This window comes from Pleurodeles waltl, chromosome 12 (assembly GCF_031143425.1).
Source record: "Pleurodeles waltl isolate 20211129_DDA chromosome 12, aPleWal1.hap1.20221129, whole genome shotgun sequence".
In the NCBI taxonomy this organism is placed as follows: Eukaryota; Metazoa; Chordata; class Amphibia; order Caudata; family Salamandridae; genus Pleurodeles; species Pleurodeles waltl.
The window spans coordinates 517,209,839-517,237,420 of NC_090451.1; the positions used below are offsets into that span (position 1 = coordinate 517,209,839).

General features: G+C 43.8%; 1 protein-coding gene across 2 annotated transcripts in view; it reads right to left on the bottom strand.

Annotated features, from left to right (window-relative positions):
* ZNF319 (zinc finger protein 319) overlaps positions 1 to 27,582 on the bottom strand; it is a 101,128-nt gene that overhangs the window by 39,480 nt on the left and 34,066 nt on the right. The window contains exon 3 of one of the 2 annotated variants that reach the window (XM_069217394.1): positions 6,938 to 6,993. The exons of the other annotated variant lie outside the window; for it this stretch is intronic. The gene's annotated coding sequence lies outside the window, so the exon portion shown is untranslated. The remainder of the gene's footprint in view (positions 1 to 6,937; positions 6,994 to 27,582) is intronic. 2 annotated transcript variants of the gene reach the window in all.

Genomic DNA, 27,582 nt, shown 5'->3' on the forward strand with positions numbered 1-27,582 from the left:
GAATAGGCACCCCCTGGCGAGTTAGGGTCCAAGGCAAGCGAACCCAGATGCTGGTAGGTGAAATCTGTGATGTCCCAGAGACATCTTAACAGGAGGCAAGCTCAGTCCGAGCCCTTCGAGAAACTTCACAAGCAGGATACATAGCAAGGTCCACTCTTTGTCCTCTTTAATGCAGAAACAGCAGCTGCAGGCCAACCCAGCAAAGCACACACTGCAAAGGTGCAGTACTCTTCCTCCAGCTCGTCTCCTTTGCAGAGATTCCTCTTGATCCAGAACTAATCTAAAAGCTGGGTTTTTGGGTCGACTACTTATACCCATTTCTGCCTTTGAGGTAGCCAAACTTCAAAGGAAAGTCTCTGCTGTTGACAAGATCCTACTTGCCCAGGCCTGGCCCCAGACACACTCCAGGGGGTTGGAGACTGCATTGTGTGAGGACAGACAGCCCTTTCATGTGCAGGTGTCAGTTCCTCCCATCCTACTGTAGCTCAGGAAGACTCATCAGGATATGCAGGACATACCTCAGCTCCCTTTGTGTCACTGTCTGTGAATTCCCTCTAAACAGCCCAACTGTCAAGTCTGACCCAGACATGGATTCCACAGGTATGCAGAGGCACAGAATGGTTAGGCAAGAAAAGTGGCATTATCAACTGACAATCTAAGAAAACAACTTTACCAAACAATGTATTTGTAAATTGTGAGCTCAGAGACCCCCAAACTCTAGAACTCTATCTGCTCCCAATGGGAAACTGCACTTAAAAGAGATGTAAAGTCAGCCCCCTTGTTAACCTATGGAAGAGTTTGGTCTTGCAATAGTAAAACCTGAATTTAGCACTATTTCACTATAAGGGCATGTAAAACACACCAGCTCATGCCCTACCTTTTAAATACACTGCACCCTGCCCATGGGGCTACCTAGGGCATTCCTTAGGGGTGACTTACATGTAGTAAAAGGGAATGTTTGGGTGTGGCAAGTGGGTACACTTGCCAAGTCGAATTGGCAGTGAAAGACTGCACACACAGACACTGCTGTGGCAGGTCTGGGATATGTTTACAGGGCTACTCATGTGGGTGGCACAATCAGTGCTGGAGCCCAACTAGTAGCATTTTATTTACAGGCCCTGGGCACCTCTAGTGCACTTTACTAGGGACTTACTAGTAATTAAAATATGCCAATCATAGATAACCAATCACAATGAGAATTTATTCAGGAGGCACTTGCATTTTAGCGCTAGTCAGCAGTGGTAAAGTGCCCAGACTACCAAAAACCACCAAAAACTAAGACCAACACACAGTCAAAAATAAAGGAAGCAGAGGCAAAAAGACAGTGGAAACCAATCCAAGGATGCCAGGTCTAACATATACCTAGCTCTCACTAGGGTAGAGATTAGGTTCTCTTTCCCAGGGATTTTACATCTCATGTTTACTGTAATATGGTTGGGGTTTTTATATTCACAACACTCATCTTCATAATTTTGCTTCTTTTATTGTTTATTATCCTAATCATAGCAGCACATGTATTTATCATAGATTGCAGTCTTTTCAATAAATATATTGAAAACTTTCCTGCATCTCCTTCATTGCCTTTGTGTGACTGAGACATGTTGCTACCGTGAGAAAAGGATAACGTCCGCTCCACCACAACTTAACTTAGAGGTCTTACCTAGAGTCCATGTGTAAGGATATCAGAAATCACCTCTGCTTCCTGAGTTTTTGTGAGGTATTGCTTGTGAGCCGGAAGGGTTGGGCCGACAGTTGCGACTGTTTGTAGTAGTGACTCAGTCACCTACAAACAAAAGTGCTGTCATCCCCACACCAACAGACTCGCCTAGGAACAAGAGTCCAACTACCACAGTCAGAGGCTGGGCAGGCGAGCTTAAACTCTGACTGATGTCACATCGCTGCAAGGGTGGGACAGGTTCTGGAAGTGGGCAGCATGGAGCCGCCAAGGATGTACGACAGTCCTCAAAAGAATTTCCTTCACGTTGCTAGCCTGAATTGAAGGCAGAGGGCAAAGCAACAAAGATGATAATGTTACCCCCACACTGACCAGACAAGTCAAGTCACTTTGGGGCAAGCCAGTAGAGTCAAGCAGGGCTGTAATAATCACAGCTTCTGTGTGCTTGCATGATTAACAGCCTTGCAACACTTGGAGGGGGCAGAGAGCACATAGAGCCTGCAAAATCAGGAGGCATAACCATGCCATTAGGTGCAGGCAGCTTCACACCCAAAAACTGCACGCACACATGGCAAATATAAGCCCAGTAGCCAACCTGCTAACAGTGCTTATCACATGCAAATGGGGAAAATAGCTTCTATTTATGCAAGATAAAATCCGAATGTCGCAACTCTGTGCTGTGCTGGGGGTCTAACAGTCACATGCTTTGAAGTCTCATTTGCAGTTGCTGCTGAGAGATGTGGTTCTTACACAGTATGTTTGGTGTGACTACTGTTCAAATGGAGAAAAGAAGGTTAAGTTGTAACTCTTGACTCTGTATCCTTAATACTATTGTAACTCGTATGCATGAGCTAGGAATGTTTTTACATGTTATGGACACTAGAGTCGAAGCTAGGAATTGGATGCTTGATTTCAGCGTGTGCTGGTCATCTTCAAAGAACCAAATACTCCGACTAACGGCTGGTGAACACTACTCAGTGTATCAGTCATGTGGCAGGAACAGATGCCTTTGTTTGACGACTGTGTAAGCATGCATGAAGGAAGAAATTTCCAGCCCCAGCAGAAGCGGTATTTGTTACAGAACAGTATAACATTTTCTAGCATTCACAATAAGAATTTTCAATTCTATTAAGGACAAAGAGGCGAGGATTATGCTTCTCTTTCTTCACTTTGATTTTTTCAGCAGCCAATCAAGTAAAAGTTAAATAACACTACATTTACCATGAGCACATCACAGTCCCATGACCAACCATAGAGAGCCAGTCCTATATAAACCTTATGCAGCAATACAGCTTCCTCTTTCCTTGCCCAAGCCCATAAAACAGTCAGAACAGCCCCAAACTTGCAACAGCAAGCTAGAAGCAGTAGAACCAATCCCTCGAAACTCCAACAGGAGCCTAAACTTGAACATTCTAGAACCATGGGAATCAGAAGTCCTCTGACTGCCATTGCAGATAGGGATATTCTCTGAAGAATGCCAAAGACAGAAATCCAAACTCTCAAACGTCCAGAACGTTACAACCCAACTGCTCGCTTGTACTCATTCCCCAAGAAGAAATTAAAACACCAGAGTCGTAAACACTGGTCCATAAAAGGGACATAATTACATAATGGCATCAGGGAGGGAAAAAATATAACATCAAAGTGAGCAAAAATCAACATATCAGTACGTGCTGAATTGTATGCAAATAAATACATGGGTGGGATAATCCGTGCCTCTGTGTCCTTAATAGAATTGAAAACTTTTGTTGCGAATGCGAAAAAAAATGTGTATTCTATGTCAGGACCGGAGGCTCCGATTATGCTTGTTTAAAGATTAAAGATTAGCCACCACTACAGAAGCAACATACACAATAGGTTGGTGATAAAATAGTTTAAACATAGAATCTGATGACCAACCAGTTGCTTTTAAAATATAGTCTAAACGAGAACCCAAAGTAAATGATTTTGAAGCCATGGTCCCTCTAGCGGAGTAGTCGCCAAATGTGGAGGTATCAATACCTGCTTCATTTAAAAGCCATCTCATCCATCTGGCCAAGGTAGCCAATGTAACCGGACGAAAAAGCTTTTGTAATGCAACCAACAACTGTCCATTCAAATCGGTACATAATTCAGTGGTACTCACCTCGTACGCTTTCAATCACTGAAAATTAGGATATGATACTGATCTAGACTTAATGTGATGTGATATACCAAAGGTTACTCCTTCTGGTGAGAAAACTCTTCCCGCCAGATACATGCTTACAAGAAATTAAGCACAAGCGCATGGTCAGTTTGGCAGAAAGCTGCTTCCTAGAAAGATACTTATTTTCTAGCCAGGAATCAAAAAAACACAAAACTACATTAACATCCCATAATACAGAATATTTAGGTTGAGAAGGTTTAGCCATGTAAATATCTCTTAACTTCCACACTAAGGGGAGTTCCCCAATGGGCTTACTGTTGATGGGTATGCGACTCACCCAAATGGGCGATCTAAAATGATTCACTGATCTGTATGCAATTCCTGCTGAGGCCAGAGATGACAAAAACATTATGAACAAACTAAAATCCGCTCCAAAGGAATCCGCACCCTATTAACAGCACCAATTACACCAGTGTTTCAATGGGGATACACAGCATTTGGGAGTGCCTGAGGACCAGTCATGAGAGATGAAATCATTGGACTCTTGCAAAAGTCCCCCGACGACAAAATATTTCCCGGAAAGTCTTCAGGCCACCAGAGAGAAGTACTCTGATAGGAGCAGTGGATGCAGTAGGCCCACTGGATATAAAAGGAGGTTCCAACAGAAAGGAATCAGAAGACAGGCACACATAATTTCCAGAAATCATGCTTGTGCTCTCTAAAGCGGGATCACCAATATCAATTGTGCTCTCTGTTGACGCAATTGTGCCAAGGCCCTGGGAATCATCGTGAAAGGAGGAAAAGAGTAACTCAGGAAGGGAGAACAATCCTGGAGTAACACATCAGTGGCTTGGGCTTCCAGGTCCTGATGCCACCTGAAAAAATTAAAACGCGGTGGGTTGAGGCGCAATGCAAAAAGATCTATTGAGCAAGGGCCCCCAAAGTCCGTTGAGCAAGTGCAAGACTTTTGGGTGTATTCACCAATCAGTGAAGTCACAAAGGTGGCGGGACTGCCAGTCCGCTACAGTATTGTTTTGACCTGGAAGATGCTCTGACACTACCGAAATCCGGTGTTGGAGACAAAAGTGCCAGAAATCCTTGGCTATCTCCGCAACAAGGCGAGACCTTGTCCCGCCCAACTTGTTCACATACCGAACTGCTGAGATGTTGTCCATACAGAGAAATATGCAACACTCTGGGGAGAGCTGCCCCCACCCCCCAGCATCGAACTCAATTATTATCTCTGTGGAAGACCCAAAAATAGCCCTGCCATTCCAGGCCTCCATGTAGTCTAACCAGCAGGATATTTCGGTCTACACCTCTTTCGAAAGGGAGATCTGCTCTGAGTAACTGAGGCCCTTTTGGAAGTGATGGACCTTGAGTCTTTGAAGTGCACGATAATGAGAGGCCTGGGAAGACATCTTGGATCTATGAGGCCAACAGGTCCACAAGGCATGCTATTGAACTCAAGGATAGAGTCTGCTTGTTCAGCATCGACCTCAATTCCCTCTTGATGTTTCGAACCTTCAGGGGAGGTAAGATCAACTGGGATAGAATGGAGTGTACCTGAAACTCCAGGCAAGAATCAGGGACCAGAGACAGCTCTGTGTTCAATAATTTCCCTCACTTGCTGAACTCCGGTGAGCAGAGATTTGCACATACATGCAAGAGTTCAAACCAAAGCCATAGAAACACAATAGAGTGACGAACGGTCGCACAACCTCAAAAGTGAAAAAAAGAGAAGCATAATATGAGCCTCCGGTCCTGACATAGAACTTCAGAGCTAAGCTTGAAACGCATTTAAATATCTATCAGCTTTGGACCAAGTCTTATGGGTGGTGACATGTTTAAATATGCTGGTAAACAGTAGGGCATCAAGGACAGAAGTAAATTTGGTGATACATGAGGAATGGGGACTGGAGAAGATGATATACCTCCTCCAACATTAAAGTCCTGGGTAGAAATTAGTTGCTTTAAACATATGACATAGGATCAGGTGCTGAGGGATCAGATTTTAATTAAATCTAACAAGAGGTTTCAGGAAAAGCTACTGGTCGAGCAAAATCCTAAACTACATGCCGTGTTTGAGGAAGCGCAAAATATAGAAAAATCTCAAAAGTGTATCACAATATCAGAGGTAGTGAACAGAATGAATGTTTCCAGGTCATGAAAACATCATCTACTTCTGGGGCTCACCTACGAGAGATGACCATAAAAAGGAAAAAACAAGGAAAAAACAAGGGCCCAAAAGGAATTGTTAAACCTGTGATATTTGGGAGCATTTTGCCAGTTCACTTATGCAGTGGGCATCAATTCAGAATCTGGAGGTGAATGATGCAGAGGAAAGATGCATTATTAAGTGGAATGTTGTGGTTGCAGAAGCAAAGAGCCATGCAATTGAGGAAGAACAAAGAATGTGTTGCAAAGACGATGGGGGTTTTGAGTTCTATAGAGGCATTTGCAAAGAAAGGGTGGTCTGAAAACAGGCTGATAAAGGTGATGTTCAATCGCTGGTCAATATTCATAAACACACTTTCTATGGAAAACAAACTGATAATGAAAGGCAAAAAAATAATGTCAATCTTTTGGAGGGAAGATAATGGAATTGGCTCATGAGCATATAGGTAGGTTGAGTACTAAGAGGTGAATCTGAGAACCAATGTTGTGTCCCGCAAACACCCATGATATTCATGGGTTTTTGAATAAGTGTCAAAAGTGTTGTAAAACAGATAAACCTGATTTGATTTATTTAGCACTTTTAGCTCAAAAGACCTTTCATTAAAGGGAAAGAAGATTTAGCAAAACCAAAAGGTCTTACCTACGAAAGATCTAATGGCTTTGTCAATGTTCAAATACAAGCATAGCGAATGGTTCCTACACACACACAAGCGAATGGTTCCCACACACACGCAAATGGTTCGTGTACACACACACACACACACACACACACTCTCTCTCTCTCAAACCAGCAGTTACTTTCAGATGGTACTTGAAGTTTTGAAGAATCTCAAACCTACTTAACCCTTATTGTTGTTTAAAACATTTTGCCACAATTTGTCTCCTAAACAGAATATAACTCATTTTAACACAAACCCCTCAACACAGACAGTGCATGCTAAAACAACCAGCTTTCTCACCTTCTCAGTCCGATGCCAAACAGCAGGTAATTTTGCAGTTTCCTCGTCTGCCTGCCCTGGATTTCAAAAACAGGGAGGAATAGCGGTGAAGTACTGTGTTAACCAACAATTCTGCATTACAGCCATTGAGGAACATAAGAAAATAGGAATTCCTGTGCTGTCTGGCACTGTAGGGGCTAGCTTTTGTAATTAGCCTAATTTTGGGGGGGCAGAAAGTGAGGTATCATTTTTACCAGGAGACTGAGGGAAACGTTGGGTGGTTTGTTTTTTATATCTGGGGAGCAACCCCTTAGGCAAGTATCGCTCCCCTGGGAGGCAAATTGTATTTAGACCAAATTTGCCGATTTTTGTTAGGCCAATTTGCCCCCAAGGGGGGCAGAAACCACTAGACACCAGAGATCTTTACTTTTTTTGCATCAATTTCACGCAAGGGGAGTGACCCCTTAGGCAAGGGTCGTTCCCCTGGGAGGCAAAGTTATTTTAGGCCATTTCTGCAACCCCTTGGGGGCAGATCGGCTGATTTTTGTTAGGCCAATCTGCCCCTAAGGGGGACAGAAACCACTAGGAATCTGGGATTTTTTTTTGCGCCAATTTCACGAAAGGGGAGGGACCCCTTAGGCAAGGAGGAAACAGAAAGTCTACGAGATGCCAGGGAATTAAAAACTAAAAAAATAGTGGGATGGTGGCTACCAACCAGTATGGGCCTGGTTATGCCCCCACCCCAACTGAAGGGGGTAACAATATTTCAGCTCTCCCCCTCACACTAAAACATCTTATCCCACAGCAAGCAAGAGGACATTTGATTATTTGGGGTTTTGGTTTTACATTTGGGCCATGAGAGCATGGCTAACTCTCAAAATCGTCCCACTTGGAATGGTGAGAGCTGCATTTTATGGCCTTTGGGATGCTGCCTTGTTGAAAAATCCACAAGACCTAGACACATCTGAAAACTAAACATCTGGGTGATTCCAGGGTGGTGTGCTTCACATGCACCCGCACCATTTTCTTACCCACAATGCCCCGCAAACCTCCAACTTTACAGGAAATCATACATTTTTGTGATGGAACACAAACTGCCCTTTTGGAGCCGCTTTGGTTCCCCCTCAATTTCGACATGCCCACCTACACAAGTGAGGTATCTTTTTTACCAGGAGACTGGGGGAAACGTTGGGTGGTAGGAAATTTGTCCCGGTGCGGTGATCCCACACAGAAATGTGGGGAAAATGTGATCTTTTAGCAAAATTTGAGGTTTGCTGAGGATTCTGGGTAAGAAAACATTGGGGGATCCACGCAAGTCACACCTCCCTGGACTCCCTTGGGTGTCTAGTTTTCAGAAATGTCTGTGTTTGGTAGGTTTCCCTAGATGGTTGCTGAGCCCAGGACCAAAAACACAGGTGACCCCCACCGCAAAAACATGTAGTTTTGTATTTGATCATTTTGATGGGTCCAGATAGTGTTTTGGGGCATTTCCTTTTGCGGGCAGTAGGCCCACCCACAAAAGTGAGGTACCATTTTTATCGGGAGACTTGGGGGAAACGCTGGGTGGAAGGAAATTTGTGGCTCCTCTCAGATTCCAGAACTTTCTGTCACTGAAGTGTGAGGAAAAAGTGTTTTTTTTTGCCAAATTTTGAGGTTTGCAAAGGATTCTGGGTAACAGAACCTGGTGAGAACCCCACAAGTCACCCCATCTTGGATTCTCCTAGGTGTCTAGTTTTCAAAAATGCACAGGTTTGGTATGTTTCCCTAGGTGCCGGCTGAGCTAGAGGCCAAAATCTACAGCTAGGCACTTTGCAAAAAACATGTCAGATTTCAGTGTTCAAATGTGATGTGTCCATGTTCCGTTTCCTGTTGCCAGCATTAGGCCTACCCATGCAAGTGAGGTACCAGTTGTATCGAGAGACTTAAGGGAACACAGACTAGAAGAACAAGTGTTATTGCCCCTTGTCTTTCTCTAAAAAATGTTCTTCCAAATGTAAGGCAGTGTGTAAAAAAGACGTCTATTTGAGAAATGCCCTGTAATTCACATGCTAAAATGGGCACCCCGGAATTCAGTGATGTGCAAATAACCACTGCTTCTCAACACCTTATCTTGTGCCCATTTTGGAAATACAAAGGTTTCCTTGATACCTATTTCTCACTTTTTATATTTCACCAAATTAATTGCTGTATGCCCTGTATACAATGAAAACCCGTTGCAAGGTGCAGCTCATTTATTGGCTCTGGGTACCTAGAGTTCTTGATGAACCTACAAGCCCTATATATCCCCGCAACCAGAAGAGTCTAGCAGACATAACGGTATATTGCTTCTGAAAATCTGACATTGCAGAAAAAAAGTTACAGAATAAAACGTGGAGAAAAATGGCTGTTTTTTCTCACCTCAATTTCAATATTTTTTTATTTCAGCTGTTATTTTCTGTAGGAAACCCTTGTAGGAGCTACACAAATTACCCCTTTCTGAATTCAGAATTTTGTCTACGTTTCAGAAATGGTAGGCTTTCTGGGATCCAGCATTGGTTTCACACCCATTTCTGTCAATAACTGGAAGGAGGCTCAAAGCACAAAAAAATAGTAAAAATGGGGTATGTCCCAGTAAAATGCCAAAATTGTGTTGAAAAATTGGGTTTTCTGATTCAAGTCTGCACGTTCCTGAAAGCTGGGAAGATGGTGATTTTAGAACCGCAAACCCTTTGTTGATGCCATTTTCAGGGGCAAAAAAACCAGCCTTCTTCTGCAGCCCTTTATTTCCCTTTTTTTTTCTAAACAACTTTTTCGCTGAATTTTGGCTAATTTCTTGGTCTCCCTCAGGGGAACCCACAAAGTCTGGGTATCTCTAGAATCCCTAGGATGTTGGAAAAAAAAGGACGCAAATTTGGCATGGCCAGCTTACGCGGACAAAAAGTTATGAGGGCCTAAGCGCAAACTGGCCCAAATGGCCAAAAAAAAGGCTCGGCACAGTAGGGTAAAAGGCCTGACAGCAAAGGGGTTAATAACTATATAGGCAATACCCAACAGAGGCACCTCCATGCACAAAAATACTAGCTAAATGACTAATAATTGTCAAAAGTCTTTCACTGAAGTTACTTCTGTGGCATAGTTGTATATGACACACGAGTTCTTCAGTTAAATCTGCAAGAGGCACATAACATTATCATTAGAGACCTGGTACATACAAGCACCAAAACAACAGCACCATTAGAAAAATGCATTGTAGTGCAACAGAGCTACATCACCAACAGTGCATGGGAATGTGATACATCATCTAGCTCCACCATTATAACAATTTGATTTGGGTGCACGAACCACAGCACCACCACTAGAAACGTGTAATGTAGTGTCCAAATACAACAGCTTCAGCTTTACAACTCTGTACTTAACCGAGAGAGAGATACAGTGGGTATTGCAACGCTACAGAGTGGCCAGCATTGCCTTCCAACTGCTAGCACTGTAGTGAAAAATAAACACAACTGCACTATCATAATATTGTAACATAGCCATCAAGGTCTGAGATACAGCATTAGAAAGCTGTAGTATGAACAGGAGTCAACTGCAAGTCAGAGTGCGACCAACACCGACATGTATGTTTCATAGCATGAAGTTAAGCACCGCTCAATAGCATTAGGAATATGACTCCATAATGGATTTACAAAGAATGTTCCAACTGATGAAAAATAATGTTGAATTTTGCAGCAAGAAGCAAGGCAGCTACAGATTTGTATTCTTACCCATAAAAGGTAGGGACTAGTATTCTGTTCTTTTCATTGTGGTTACTTAACCTATGAATTCTTTCCGGTATACTACCCTTGCGCTTTGAGCCCTTCCTCCACATTAGGCATCTCTTTATTTGACTCACGTCCCCTGCTAGTCTCACTGACTAGCAGGGTGTGCAGGATTAATACTCAATACTCAATACACTCTATGCCACAGAACAATAAGCCACATGAATACACTTCACACCATGCCACGTAATTCCACTCAACATAATTTCACTCAAGGCCACACTGTTCCATACCGCACAATTCAGCTCCAAACAATTCTATTCCACACTACATAACTTCACACCAAACCACATAATTTCACTCCACAACACAATTCCACACTACACCACATATATTGAATCCACAACATGGAATTCCGCATCATACTACAAAAATTCAACACCACACAACATAATTCCAGTACAATACCACAAAATTCCACCGTAAACCATGCCTCATAATTCCACAACACAACTCGACTCAAAACCACACCACTGCATAACAAACAATTCCAATCCAACCCACATAATTCCAATCCAAACCACATTCACACACTCCACTACATAACACATGGCTAAAAGATATGGACATCGTCAATAGCTCTCGAATTGCTGAGACCGACCGTCTTTGCTAAGGCTTGTCTTTTCTTTTCATAGCCACAGACCAGCGTGTCTAATTCTGCTCCACAGCCGGAAAAAAAGTGTGAAATTTCCACTTTCCGGGTGTGAATTCCCCACCACTAATCTTGAAGGTCTACACTGTGAATCCACCGGAACATTTAAGGCATCATTTCTAAAAGTGTTATGCTACTTTCAACAACTGAGGAGAACAGGGAATGTCACTGCCTAATGTCATCAATAAAGGATTCATGCAAAATGGTGGGTCACAAAAACTCTTACAATTGTTCTGATTGACTAGATCGGAGGTCTCCAACAAAAAGCTCCTAAGCTATTGGTAGCGTCCCAACACCCTCAATGTGGCTCTCAGAAATGAAGCCAAGCTTAGTACCTCATTCAGACAGTCTGTGCCTAATAAAGAAGGTAGCACTGCTCATCTCAAGACCTCTATACTGACAGCCAATCAAACCAATAGCAGGGTTCTGCATAATGAAAAGAAAAATAAAAAGACACTGCATCGGTCTATGGGGTCAGCTACACAACTATCTATCTCCACTCTCAATCTAGCTAAATTGGAGATTGGAAATGTTTTAGGCCTTGTTCTATCCGTCACACTATGTGCAAACAGAGGGCCATAAAAGAAGAGTGCCAGTTGTAGCTTGAGCAGTAACCAGTGCTGACTCAAGGAAGTATGTGACTGCAGGAGCCAGAGAGAAAATGTGTTAGGTGGGTGTATGGTCAGCTAAAAAGCTGAGGCAAAGTATGGATCCATATCTGAGAATACCCGGCAGGCGGGGGGAAATGAAAGAGAGAGGGAGAAGGAGAGAGTGTGTCCCCATCCTGGAAAACAGTGTCGCTCCTTGGAAGCTGTGCTATGCCTGATGTCAAGGATCACCAAAAGTGTATGGTACCCCCTTTTACAAAGGGTTAATCTCTGGCACAGTTGTGTCTGTTTATTGCATAATTGTGCTAATGGCATAATATTGGTCATTCTGGGCCATCTTCGTCTAGTTGTGGCATACTGGCAGTGGCAGCCATCATTGACATACTATGTTCATGACTGTCCTACGTTAAGTGATCACTGACATAATGGTGACCACCCTTGTATAATCATGGCTATGACTATCATATGGTGGGCATTTTGAGCATTATGTTGTTCAACATTGTCCCACTGGTGGCCCTAGCCTAATGGTGGGCCTGACTAGCATATAACAGGCATCCTTGGTGTTACGGTCAGCATCCACAGCCTAGGGCTGTAATACCTGGGAATCGCAAGCAGAATTTGTCCATGTGAGTACTAGATAAACATTATAGATGATGGCTGAAGACTGTATTTCCAAAAATTAAAACTGATATTTTGAAGGCAAAAAATATGTTTTTCAGTTAAGGTTTTTCTTCTGATCACTTGAATTTGTTTTTCCAAAACGGAAAGTGGTATTTAATAGAAAAGTATGTGTATTTTCAGAAACAGATATGCTGATAAAGAAAAGGCTGCAATTCTAAGACACATTTAAAGTTGAGAGCTGAATCATAATTCAAGCTGAGCTGGGAAGACTTACTTACGTGGTTATGTCATTTGTATCAGAGGGCATGTGATACTTTGGCTGTTATTTAATTTGCCAGGTGGAGACATTTAATACTGATAAGTTTTTTCCTGGCTTTTCTGCTGGTAACCTTGCCTGAAATGCGTGGGTGGGGACTACTGATAATCCTGCTTAGGATAGTTACAATATAAAGTTAAAATATCTGGTCACTACTTTACAGTGGTAACGTTTGATAGGAGCTCTGGAGCACTTTCCTTTAGCAGAAGTAGCTCTCAGTACAGAAAACATAGGAGACCCCTCGACTAGACTATGCCAGCTTGCCATGTGGGTGGCAAATGAAGTTGTGCAGCAAAGTATTAGAACCTAAGTTTGCAGGGCACACAATCCACCTTTGGCTAGGGTTGCTACAAGCTGTCAATAGCAACCCTCCAACCTTTTAAAAGTTTTATTAAATGTTTTTGTTTTTCAAACGCATAACATTACCCCACATCCACACTGGTTGACAGTACACTTACATAGGCAGATCATGTTTCCTGGATTCTAGAATCACAAACTGATGGTGTGCGTGGTATTTCACATTCCTGTATCTTTTCCAGTTCACTTATAATTTCCATCCAGAGTGTCTGCATCCTGCCATTTCCCTCACATAGTGTGCAGGAAGGTCCCTTCTTCGACCCCACATCTTGTACAGTTACATGCTTGGGAATGTCCCATCTTAGAGTCTACTTTCATTATAATCAGAGGGGTGTAGAAATTAATAAAATATCTACTTATCCATGAGACAGGTTGCTTGGTAAATCTACTTGTTCTGTGAAAAAATCTACTTGTCCCTTTGGTGCCATGTACTGTGGCAACAAATTATGGCAGCAATCTCAATATCTAAGAGTTCTGAAAATAGCGTCTTTGATTATGTCAGGGCAACTACTATAGTAGGGCTTGAATACTTGCAATTTCAATCCCTATCATAGCAATTTCTTTATTTTGCCACCTTTCCGCAGATCTGCATACTGGGGCTGGAGGAAGCAATAAGCAACAGTTCCAGGGTTGGAATGCCTTTGAATCTGCAAACCTACTAACTTGCATGTTTTACAGATGTTCACCAGCTCTTCTCTAAACTTTTCTCATGAGAAAGGTTGGAAATTTACTCCTGATAGCAGCAGAAGTAAAAGTTCTTCCAGGGTTGGGAAAAAAGTGGTTGGAGGGAAGTGAACTTGTAAACGCTCAACAGGTTTTCACATGAGCAAATCTACACATGCATATTTGCTCGTGCTAAAATACAGTTCACAAATATTTTCTAGGAGTATGATTTCCTGGTCTAATTCTTTAAGTTCTTGTGAATTCATGAAAGCCACTAGTTCAAAGACATATATTATAGGTGCATTTTTGTGACTTTGAGAATTCGGTCCCTAATTAGGTCTGGCGTTAATAAAGGAATTTTGTTTTTATTAAACATCTATTTCTCTATCTTTGGCTGACTTTGAGTGATCATATTCTGCTCTTCCACAAGGAGCATTTTAGCTCACAAAGTAGTTTTGTTCAGTGCCAGGAACTACTGTAGCAATCGGTGGCATAACAAAACTGGAGGCCCCCCCGCAAAGATGATGGAGGCCCACAGTGGAGGTGCTGTGCTGAGGGAGGCTGTGGGGCCTTTGTTACGCCACTGATTGCAATGTGTGCTTTTTGAAACTAAAAACATATTTTTTCTTTTTGCCTGTGTTTGTTACAAAGGTGAGGACCTGGCAGCGCAGACAACAATAAAAACGACAAAAAATACAAAAGACATGTCAAAACAAGACACATTGACGAAACCAAAAGACTCTAAAAAATAAAAAAAGTGGCAGATCGGTTGGCTTTGCCTAGTGTTTATTTTCATGCTTCCTATAATCTTGTTGAAAATGGTTACTCTTGTTTTCCATTAGGAATATTTTTTGGAAATACTTGTGTTTTACTAAATGACACTTCAAAGAAATAGCACCTAAAATTTCATAGTAGCAAAACATTTTTTTCTACTTGCATTTTTTCTGACCATTTTAATTTGAAAGCAAAGAATCATTCCTCCTGCTTACAAGCTTCTGCAAACATTTGCATCTAATCAGAGAGCATTCTGGGAGCATTATACTTAGCCTCATAATGTAAAACTTTTCAAACGTGTGTACACTTTTTTTTTCTAGAACCACTGTCAGAAGAGCATTCTGACTTTAAAATGTTTAGTTACAGTTTTCTGCCTAATAATGAAGGCTTTTCATTAATGAACCATATATACAAGTTTGAACAACGTTAACATAAGAACTCACATATAACCTCAACTGCAGACAGTTCCATTACCTGCAAATTGGCAGGCAAACGGTTTGTGCTGCAGGGGGATGGGCCTACTTGTCCCAACGACAAAATAAACTAAACATGAAAACTTGTTTCACTTGACCCCAAACAATATGTCCCGGGCGTCGGGCGATAATTTCCACTTCACTTCGATGCATTAGTGCTCCCTCCCAGTCAATGTCTTCAGGATGGCTTATCCACACTATGGTAAACACTAATCTAACCACCCGAATCTCTCTGGACCAGGTGTACACAACTATTCAATTGTGGGCTACCAGTAGCTCGCAGACATTTTCAGAGTAGCTCACAGCCTTGATTTCATTGTTAAATAAGCACAGGGTCGCATTTCAAAGTTAAGAGAAGGCTGTGCTTATTTCAAATTATCACCAGGCTGCAGACAGTAGGGTCTGATAATGAGCAGTGCTCAGTCAGAGTTATGATCCAGGCTGGGACACAGAGGTGAAGAACTGAATCATCAAGGTGAGTCATATTTCTCTTCCACTAGCACACTTCCAGAGGGTAGGGAACAGACAACGAATAGCCACTCTCCGTTTTGAGAGGACCAAACCCAAAAATGAATCTGCCTATTGGGGCCCCTCTCTTCTTGCAAGTCAGTAGCTGCTCCAACAAGGATTGTCTGGCATCTCTGGGGATCCCCACCACTCTGTGACCTCATTTAATCCGTCAATAATGGTCTGCCAGTAGGTATCCAATTCGGGGCATCACCATTGTCCATGGGTCAGGTTGCTTCATAAATCTACTTGTTCTGTAAATAAATCTACTTGTGCCTTTGTTGTCATGTAGTGCAGCAACAAATTATGGCAGCAATCTCATTATACAAGAGCCCGGAGAATAGACTCTTTGGTTATGCCTGGGCTAACACTATAGTAGGGTTTGTATACTTATTATACCCCCTTTCTGCAGATCTACATACTGGGGCTGAAGGTAGCGTTAAGCAATAGTTTCAGGGCTGGAATGCCCTTTTGAGTCTGTGCAAACCTATTAACTTGCACATTTTAAGGTTTTTACCAGTTCTTATCTAATCTTTTACCATACTGAGAAAGGTTAGATATTTACTCTGGACAAGGGCAGAAGTATAACTTCTTCCAGGGTTGGGAATAACTGTTTGGAAGGAAAGTGAACTGTAAACACTCAATAGATTTTTGTATGAGCAAATCTACACATGCATATTTGTTTGTGTTAAAATACAGTTCACAAATATTTCCTAGGAGTACAATTTCCTGGTCTACTTCTGTAAATTTGTATGAATTAATGAAATACGTAAATCTGCACTAATACAAAGCCATATACCATGGGTGCACTTTTGTGACTTGCTTTAAGAATTGGGCCCCTAATTAGGTCTGGTGATAACCAAGACCTTTTGATTTCATTAACATTCTATCTCTATCCACCTGTCAGCTTGGTTGCACTGTGAGAGATAGCAATCTGCTCTTTCACAAGGAGCAAGTTGACACACAAAGTAGTTTTGTTCAGTGCTAGGAACTACAGTGGCAATGTGTGCTCTTTGTGACCAAAAACATATTTTTGCTTTTTGCCAATGCTTCTTACAATGGCGAGGGCTCGGTAGCTACCACAACAATAACATTTTACAAAAGCCACGTAAAAAGACACGCATTGACAAAACCAAAAGTTTGACCGCCAATGTCAGACCTATTGGTTTTCCTAACGCTTCTTTATTTTCATGTTTTTAATACTCTTGTTGAAACTGGTTACACTGATTTTCCATTATGAATTTTTTGGGGGAAATACTAGCGTGTATAAACAAATTTTACTAAATATGGCTACAAAGAAATTGTACTTGAAATTTCACAGTAATTTAGGAAAACATTTTTCCTAGTTGCATTTTTTGTCAAATTTAATTTTGAAAGCAAAGAATCATTAATCTTGCTTTCAAACTTCTACCAATATTCACATCTAATCAGACGGGATTTTACATAGCCTCATATTGTTAAGCTTTGCAAATATGTGTACATACATTTTTATTTTTTTTACTGGAACCACTTTAAGTAAAGCAGGCCAAGTTTACAATATTTGTTTAGAAAGCACACGCTAATAATAAAGGCTTTGCATTCATGAATCATAAATACAAGTTCGAACAGCATTAACGTATCGACACAAATGTTACCTCACCTGCAGAAAATTTCCCTTCCCTGCTCCATAATATGGTAGTGTAAACTGGCAGCCAAAGGGTTTGTGCTGCAGGGGGTTGGGCCTCCTTGTCCCAATGACAAAGTAAACATATAAACTTGTTGTCCTTGACCCCAAACAATGTGTCCTGGGTGCCGGGCTACAGGAATACCACACCCCTACACTTAAGACTGTTTCCTACCCACAAGAGGGTTCCCAATATATTCTTATCTTTGAATCCTAAGTATATATTGGCCCTAGCTGAGTTTTGAGGATAAGACCTATATTATCCAAGGTTTCCTGCTGTAGTCGGACTGGTCAATAGAAACCTAGTACTGTCAGATTAGGTCTCCCCCAGGACCTTTGCATAGCCACATAGCAGCCAATCGGATCTGCCCACTGCTTGGTTATGTCAAAGGGCGGTTTCTTTTTGGAATTATTGCTACTCCTCTGGAATCCTTAGTGAAAACAGTGTGGGCTAGCGATACGCATATTGCCCTCTTCCTAATAATTATACTGCAAGTGCATTAAGTGGGATCCTTAGTGAAAACAGTGTGGGCTAGCGATACACATATTGCCCTCTTCCTAATAATTATACTGCAAGTGCATTAAATGGGTTCCTTGTAGTAAGCCTGGCATAAGTCGCAGTACCTACTGAGATACAGCTTATTTTTATTGTATTGTCCAATCCATTCACATCCTACCAGAGAATCTTAAGTCTCTCACCATGTCGTAGCCTCTACGGTGCTTACCTGTTGTGCAATGTAATGGAGTTGTAATTAATATGCCACTGTCTGCTCTTCCTTTCCTTTATACAGTTTGTCCAAGGAAACGTTTGTTCAATCTGACCTGATTTAAGGCCGGGTCTCACTCTTCACGCCACGCAGCTCCTCCTGTCTGTCTCCGTGCCCCTACCCTGCCCTCGCTGCGAGGTCGTGGCCCTCCACCACCCGTAGGCACCCGCCTGTGCCCCATCCCTGGTGTCTAGTGGTTGCTGTAAGTATTGTGTGTTTGTCCTGTTATCTTTTCTTTTGTTTTTCTTTTTGTGCCGTTTTTCCTTTATTGTGCCTGTTTCTGCTCTCTGCCTCTGTCCGCTGTTTTTGTGCCTTTCTGTTCGATTATTGCCTTTTTTCCACCCGTTTTCGGCTTCCCCGTTCCCGCCGCTGCGTCCCCCACCACCTCACACCCCCATTTGCCAACCGCTCCCACCTCCTAGCTTCTCCTCCCTCCCACCTCCCCTTCTTAATGGCGGCCACTGCGCGGTGCACAGTGACCCCTGACCTGATTTACGGCCGGGTTCACTCTTCATGCTGCGCATCTCCTCCCGTCTGCCTCCGTACCCCCAATCCCGCCCTTGCTGCTGCTGCGAGTTCGGGGCCCTCCACCACCCACAGGCACCCGCCTGCGCCTCATCCCTGGTGTCTAGTGGTTGCCTTAAGTATTGTGTTTCAGCCCTGTTATCTGTTCTTTTGTTTTTCTTTTTGTGACGTTTTTCCTTTACTGTGTGTTTCTGCTCTCTGCCTCTCTCCCCTGTTTTGTGCCTTTCTGTTTGATTATTGCCTTTTTTCCGCTTCCCCTTTCCTGCCCTGCGTCCCCCACCCCCCTTTGCCCACCGCCCCTGCCTCCAGCCCGCTTTTCCCTCCCACCTCCCTTTCTTAATGGCGGCCGCTCTGCGGCCACGCTGCTGCTGCACCAGAGGCAAGCCCGTCTGCGCCGTCCGCACCTGGACCGCACCCAGCGCCAGACCCTCTGGCCCACACGCTCCCCACGCCACCAGATGCCATTACAGCACCGAAGAACTCCACGCTCTCAACCCTGGCCGCCCCACAGCCTGCGTCCAGGCCTCCCCGAAGCTCACCCATGGACCCTTCTCCTGCCAAATGTGCAACTTCACCTGCATCCAAGCCACCAAGCTCCACAACAGCTCCACCCACAACCACCTCAGCTGCATCCTCCTCAACACCCGCTCCGTCCAAAAGCATGCCGTCGAACTCTGGGACCTTTTCACCTCAACCTCCCCAGACATCGCCTTCCTCACCGAAACCTGGATGAACCCCTCCTCGGAACCCAACATTGTCATAGCCATCCCGGACGGCTACAAGATCACCTGCAGAGACCGCACCAACAAACCGGAGAGAGGAATCGCCACAGTGCACAGGAGCACCATCTGCATCTCAACCAACACCCACAACACCATTGATGCCGCCGAACACTTTCACTTCCAGACTGACGTCAACGCCAACACCACCCTCAGAGGAATCCTTGTCTACAGACCCCGGGTCCCCGTCCACAGTTCTGCGACGCCATCGCCGACACAATCAGCCCCCATGCCCTCGCCTCTACAGACTACATGCTCCTCGGAGACCTGAATTTTTACCTAGAGAACACGAACAACAGCAACTCCTCAGCTTTGATTGACAACCTCGGTCTCAAACAAGTCGTCACAACGCCCACCCCCTCAGCCGGACACACACTCGACCCCATCTTCTCCACCAGCAGCCACATCACCTTCAATCATACCACTGAACTCCACTGGACGACCACTGCTGTGTCCACTTCACCTTCCAGAATCCCACCGCTTACCATCACCCACAACAGACCCCTCGCTGTAGATGGAACGAGATCGCGAAGGACCAGCTTATCGCCGCCCATGCCCCGCCGCCCTACACCAGTGACCCCTACACTGCCGCACTCAACCTGAAACATTGGCTAGACGACTGCTCCAACACCCTCGCTCCACTTAGGAAACCACCCAACACCCACACCAGCACGAAAGCACCCTGGTTCACCGCCGACCTTCAAGCCTCCAAGCGGGAATGCCGGAAAATCGAGAAGATTTGGCGCCATGAACAAACAGAGCGCAACCACGCCGCCCTCAAGACAGCCATCCGCAAGCACCACCAGCTCATCCGGACTACCATAAGATCATTCCACAAAGACGGAATCGACAAACAACATCATCAAAGAACTTGCCAACCCCAAGTCATGCTCCATCGACCCCCCCCCCGCAAGACCTCTGCGACTCCCTCGCCACCTTTTTTCACAACAAGATCATGGACATCCACAGCAGCTTCGCCTCCCCGATCCCCACAACCACCGCGGCCTACACTAACTCCAACGCACCCAACCACACCAACCTCCTGAGCGCCTGGACCCACACCAACAACGAGGACACCACCAAGACCATGAGCACCATCCACTCCGGATCACCCGCCGACCCCTGCCCTCACCATGTCTTCAACAAAGCCAGCAAATCATCGCCCCCCAACTCCGCGCTATCATCAACAGCTCTTTCGAGACCACCACTTTCCAGGAGAGCTAGAAACACACCGAAGTCAACACCCTGTTAAAAAAAAAAAAAAGGCAGACCCCGAAGACCTCAAGAATAACTGGCCGATCTCCCTCCTCCCCTTCCCAGCGAAGGCCATCGAGAAGATAGTTAACAGCCAACTATCCCGCTTCCTGGAGGATAACAGCCTGCTCGACATCTCCCAATCCGGCTTCCGCAAGAACCACAGCACTGATACCACTCCAATCGCTGCAACCGATGACATCAGATTCATGCGCGACAAAGGTGAAACCTTGGCCCTCATCCTCCTTGACCCCTTGGCACCCTTCGATACCGTCTCTCACCACACACTCCGCACACACCTCCACGATGCCGGAATCCGCCACAAGGCCCTGGACTGGATCACATCATTCCTCTCCGGCAGAACTTAGAGAGTCCGCCTCCCTCCATTCCTGTCAAAATCCACCAAGACCATCTGCGGAGTCCCCCAAGGATCCCAAGAGTCCTCTCAGCCCAACCCTTATCAATGTCTAAGTGGCACCACGCGCATATATCGTCCGATCCCACGGCCTCAACATTGTCTCCTATGCAGACGACACCCAACTGATCCCCTCACTCACTAAGGACCCCGCCACCGCCACGACCAATCTCCACAACAGACCTCATGCCATCGCCAACTGGATGGGGATAAGCCGCCTCAAACCGAACTCGGATAAGACGGAGATCCTTGTCCTCGGCTCCAACCGATCAGCGTGGGACGACTCCTGGTGGCCTACCACACTAGGAGCCGCAACAACCCGCACCACCCACGCACGCAACCTCAGCTTCATACTCAACTCATCGCTCACCATGACCCAGCAAGTCAACGCCATCTCATCCTCATGTTTCAACACCCTCCACATGCTTCGCAAGACCTTCAGATGGATCCCCATCGAAACCAGAAGAACGGTCACCCGCACCCTCGTCAGCAGCAGACTGGACTATGGCAATGCACTCTACGCGGGAACGGCCAAGCTCCAGAGGAAACTTCAGCGCCTTCAGAACGCCTCCGCACGCCTCATCCTCAACCTCCCACGCCACAAATACATCTCAGCCCACCTCAGAGACCTTCACTGGCTCCCAGTCAACAAGAGGATCATCTTCAAACTCCTGATCCATGCTCACAAGGCTCTCCACAACGCAGGCCCTGCCTACCTCAGTGAGCACCTCCGCTTCTACGTTCCCACCCACCAGCTCCGCCAACCTCGCCCTCGCCAATGTCCCCCACATCCACTGTACCACTACCGGCAGCAGATCCTTCTCCCACCTCGCAGCCAAAACTTGGAACTCCTTCCCCGTCAACCTATGTCTGACCCAGGACCGCCTGCCCTTCAGGAAACGTCTCAAGACCTGGCTATTCGAGCAGTAGCACCCCCCGCCTCCCCCCCCAGCGCCTTGAGACCCTAACAGGTGAGTAGCACGCTTAACAAGTGATTGATTGATTGGAAGCTTAACAGAAGCCCCCTAAACTCTGGAGTGGTCCATATCCCCCAACCTACCCATATCCTTTCTAAGGGCAGAACACAAACTGAACTTACTTCCCTGTTACACTGTTAAGATTGCCTAACAGAAGAACTACCATACTTACTTCTGCACAATATTTCCTATTAAAAGGATTAATTCATTGTCCAGTATTCACGAAGTGGCTTTAAGCCAGTGCACATCTTGCTTTATGACCAAAAATTGCTTACTAGAGTTCCTCTAGTGCATACATCCAATTCTAATAAAGATGCCCCTCCACACAAACATCAGTATGAGGAATACTTAATAGGATGCTAGCCACCTTCTTACTTCTACTTCCTTCGTCTCCTATGTCCATACTCATTTTCAGGCTGGAGTTTGTAGGGGCATAAATGTGATATTGAGCAATTGTTCTATCATGTTGTATTTTTGGCGTGACCTCATGAGCCATTAAGCTGTACAAACACTGGCTTCTGCACGTGGCAGGAAGAGTGGTGGATTAAAGTCTATAAACAGTTTATGCTTGTTAGCACGCCCTTTGCTTTACAAGACCTGAAGAAGCAGGTAGATAAGAAAGACCGCTAACAGCAGATGTTGAAACGACACCTATCCTCACACTGTGAGAATGGGTTTGTGCTTTGCTAAGATTCCTGTTTTTGTTTGCATAAATCTAAACTTACAAAACCAACAATGTGCATACATGCCTGACTCAGGTATTTCAAAGTATACCAATATAGTTCAAACAGTATTTAAAGACTGCACCAGCTACATCATGTAGGCATACATGGAAGCCAGCTGTTTTGTATCTTCTAAGCTTAAATAAACATAGCTGCACTATGAAGTTTGATTGTCTTCTCTCATTAACAGATAATTGCATCTGATTTCTGCATTCACAAACTGGGGGCTAGTCCACCAAGTCAATGAAGATGAACCAAAAGAGGCTGCGGGTCAAGGGAGCAGTTGGAGAATTGACTTTGAAGAAAGTACCTGCAGAGGGGATTGCGTTTCTCACAGTCCGAGAAGATCACCTGTAATCTGAGACATGAGGTTAACTCAGCAGGATCCAAAGAACTCAGAGGCAACACAGTCGTCGAGACCTGGTAGGAAGTACCATAAATGCATGTAATGATGTAAATGATGTAAATGATATGAGAGCCATCTAATAATAAATATGGCCCACAGGGACAGTACAATGCTTTGTACTTTTAATGTGATAGTTGTTGCTTTTTAGTGGCTAGTGGTTCGACGGAAAGCATTTGCATTGAAACAAATAGGATTCACCACTACCACACTAAAATACTTTTTTTTCACAAGTAGTGAAAAATGGATAGTTGTATTAATTGTGTGGTGTAAATAAATATTATGTAGATGATGTACAGCCATGTCCAGCAGAAGGAAATCTATCATGGGATATGATGGCTAAGCAAGGGATGGAGTTTGGACGGTGTTTGTATTTATGACATTAATATACTGAAAAGGATCCCTCATCACAATTTCCACTGAATGGCACTTTTGATTATGATAAATTGAATTATCTAAGGGAATGAATGTTTGATAAAAGAAAGAGGTAAATAAGACTGTTGCAGTTTGATGTGCTGAATAGGTGGGAAAAATATGTCAGACAAAAATATATAAAGGAAATAATGAAGACAGAAAGGGAGAAAGGGAGCGAATATGGCAGAAGGAAAGGGACTAATGAATTTGCTGAAGAGATGAGGAAACATCATATGAAGAAGATTAAGACATTCATGATGTATAAATCAAAACAGATGGCCTTGGCTCCTTCCTTTTCAGGGACCCTTTCATTGAACACATTTTCACTAAAAGACTGCACCTGCCATTCTATCACGCAGTCAGTGATCAGTTAAGGCAGACATAGGTCACACCAGAAACCCCCAGTTCAGATATGCCTGCATCAGAAGAACAGGGAGACCCAACAGAGAATGATCCTCTTTTCTTTATTCTACCCCCAATTCGTTGCCTACAGGGGAACCTGCTCTGAGTTCTTAATTATCAACAAGCACCGCAACACCAGAAATGAACTATTAATTCAAAATATTTGTTCAGAACGGCATGGTACATGGCACTAAGCAATATGCAGATACGGAAAACAGGAATTTGAACACCTGTAAAAATGCAATGAAAACATCTATAATGCAAGAAATGGGAAAGGTTATGAATTCCTTATGCATTAGCTATAATTCAGACAAAAGGATATGCTTCACCATCGTACAGACCCCAGAATTTCCAATTAGAGAATGGGTGCTACAACTGCAAAGACTGTAATCACTGGATGAGAGAGTGCCCATTACTACACAAGACTAAAAGAGGGAGCTGTATGTCACGAAGACTTGCCCAATGGTGCTACACAATATCTTTTAACAGGGGTTTGGAACAACATAATGATATGCCTAAAAATGGCCCCTTTACCGAATATTATGCTAATGACACCACTTATTAGAGACACCAACATGACCACTTTGACAGGATAGCGATCTCAGATGGTAACTGCCCTCTTGTCAGGTTATGAATTTGCCCAAAAGGGTGGCCTGGGAGGGAGAAAGGAACGAGTGGAAATTCCAGTGGATCCAACAGAGCCAAATGTTGAAGTGGTGGTACAAGGACAGAAGGTGACATTCCTCCTGGCCACAGGGGCCGCTAATTCCTCCCTTTCTCAAAACATTATCCCACATGTACCTCTATTGAGAAAATATAAGACATTTGTGGGATTTTTAAATGTACTTGTGCACAGTCCTATCTCTGCCCCACTCGCATATACCACTGGCCCAATAACTGATATTGTTTTGTATTGACAGACAAATGCGCCCTTAACTTGCTGGGCATAGACTTACTTCAAAAATTACATGCAACAATAAAATGCACCACAAATGGCATATATCTTCAATGTACCAAAAATTCTCCTTTTTTTTTATAAAGTCTACTTTGCCTAACCCCACACTACAGTACTTGAATGGGTGTTTGACAAAGTAGACAACAACGTTTAGGCCTCCGATAAGAACAATGTTGGATGTATGAAAATAGCACCTGTACAAGTAACAGAGTGAAACCAAATGTCCCTTTCCCACGAGTGCCACAGTACAAAATATCACCAGATGGGGAATAGGGAATGGAAGTAGTGATATATGACTTAATTAGAAAAAAAGTGATAATGATGCAATAGCCCAATCCTCCTTGTATTAAAGAAGAGTGATAACCCCACCAAGGGAGATGTCTAGAGGTTTGTACTTGACCTCTGGGAGAATAATAAAATAGTGGAACCTAATGTTGCTACCGAACTGGCTGATATTACTCCTCAGGCATGTTACTTTTCCGTCACTGATTTGAAAAATGCTTTTTTCTCCTATCCCCTGAATGAAGACTCTCAGTACCTATTCAGTTTTTTCCTTTCAAAACAGCAATAGCTCTTACTGTTTACAAGTATTTCACAAGGCTACACTGAAAGCACTTTCATTTACCCACAGGCACTAAAAGCACAGCTAGACACCTTTCAGGTAACATCATCCACCACCCTCACGCAATACATAGATGACATATTATTGGCCAGCACCAGTTAAACAGACCGCACTTCTGACACCACTACATTATCAAATTTCCTTGTTTTACATGGTCACTATGCATCTCCAACTAAATTGCAGTTTGTTCAATGGGAGGCTGTCTATTTAGGTCACCTCCTGTTGAAGTGGGAAACAAGACCTGACCCTTAAAAAGTGAAAGCTGTATTGGGTATTGAAACCCCCTCAAATATAACAAGTACAAGCCTGCCTGCGTAGGGCAAGTTATTGCAGACAATGGATCTCTAACTTTTCACTTCTTTCTAAACCCTTGCCAAACCTCATAACTAAGGACACTCCACAACCTTTACCATGGTTAACTGAACACCAGAATAGTTTTCTGCAAATTATACAGACACTTTGTGATGCTCCTGCTTTTTTAATGCCTGATTATACTAAAGAATGTTACCTTTTTGTAAATGAACAAGATGGGTGCGCAGTTGCTGTTCTTACACAACAACTGGGCGACAGGAAAAGTCCCTGCGCCTATTTTTCCACCATTTTATACATGGCTGCTCAAGGCTTACCAGCATGCCTGTGTGCAACTGTAACAGCAGCTGTTTCCCTAAAACAAGCAGAAATATGGATTCTTTGTCACAAAGTGTATCTGTATGCATCTCACTCTGTAGATATACTGTTAAATAAAACACAAACCTCAACATTTGACAAAATGCTAGACTAACGCATTATGAGTCCATAAAAAAGTTCAGTCCTCATGTTACCATACATCAATGTAACGCACTTATTCCAGCAACACTTTTGCCCCTTCCCCAGAATGATACTGACAAGCCCCGTGATGCGGTACTGATCAAAGAAGAACAGACCAAAGGAAGAACAGACTTACAGGGCACACCATAGGAAGTAAGAGATGGAGACCTATGGGTGGACTGTTCTTGCTTTGAGCTCAAGGGTGGGACAACTACTGAAGCCTATGCTATTACCACTTTACAAAGCATAAATCGAAACTTGTAGACTATTAGAATTATCAACACAAGCAACACAATATAATGATGGTAAAATAATGTCTACAGGACATTAGACACCTGCTGAGGCACCATTTGAACATTTGCAAATGGACTTTATTGAGCTGCCTCGTACAAATAGGTATTGGTATGCACTGACTGTGCTACGTATGTTCAGCAAGTGGATCGAGGGCTATCCTACTAAGCGATGCAATGCTATGACCACTGCTAAATTCTTGCTGAAAGAACTATTTCCACGCTTTGGTTTGTTCTGGGTGATTTTAAATGACAGCGTGGTGCACTTTGTCGATAAGGTAATGCAATTGGTCTACAAGGCAAATGGAGTACAACATAAGTTTCACTGTGTATATCACCCTGAAGAAGCCAGTGCCATCAAAAGGAGAAATGGCATCCTAAGGCCAAGATAGCTAAGATATGCACGGAATTACATCGACTTGGATTGATGCCTTACCATTTGCCCTTATGAGTATGAGAACTACTCCAGATCCAGTAACACGTCTCAACCCACAAGAAAGGCCCCTCAACTGTTGGGGGTCCAAAAAACATTGCTAACAACACAAATAACTGATACACTGCTTAGAGAGTATTGTACAGCATTGACTAAATGTGTTTCTGCCATCAATAAAGAGAAGAAATACACCTTGCCATTGCCTCTGCAGGGGCTTGGACACAATCTTCTGCCTGGCGAATGGGTGATGGTTAAGAACTTTCAGAGATCAAATTGCCTACATCCACGCTGGAAGGGTCTCAAACAGGTACTACTGGCAACACAAACGGGTATGAAGTGTCCAGTTTTAAGAATTTGATTCATGTTCACATGAGAAAAGAGCTCACCTGCTACCGGCTGCAGCACACAACACTGCCCCAACGGCTGTGCCACCTCACCCCATCAAGGATGCTGGCCCTAAATAGAACCTG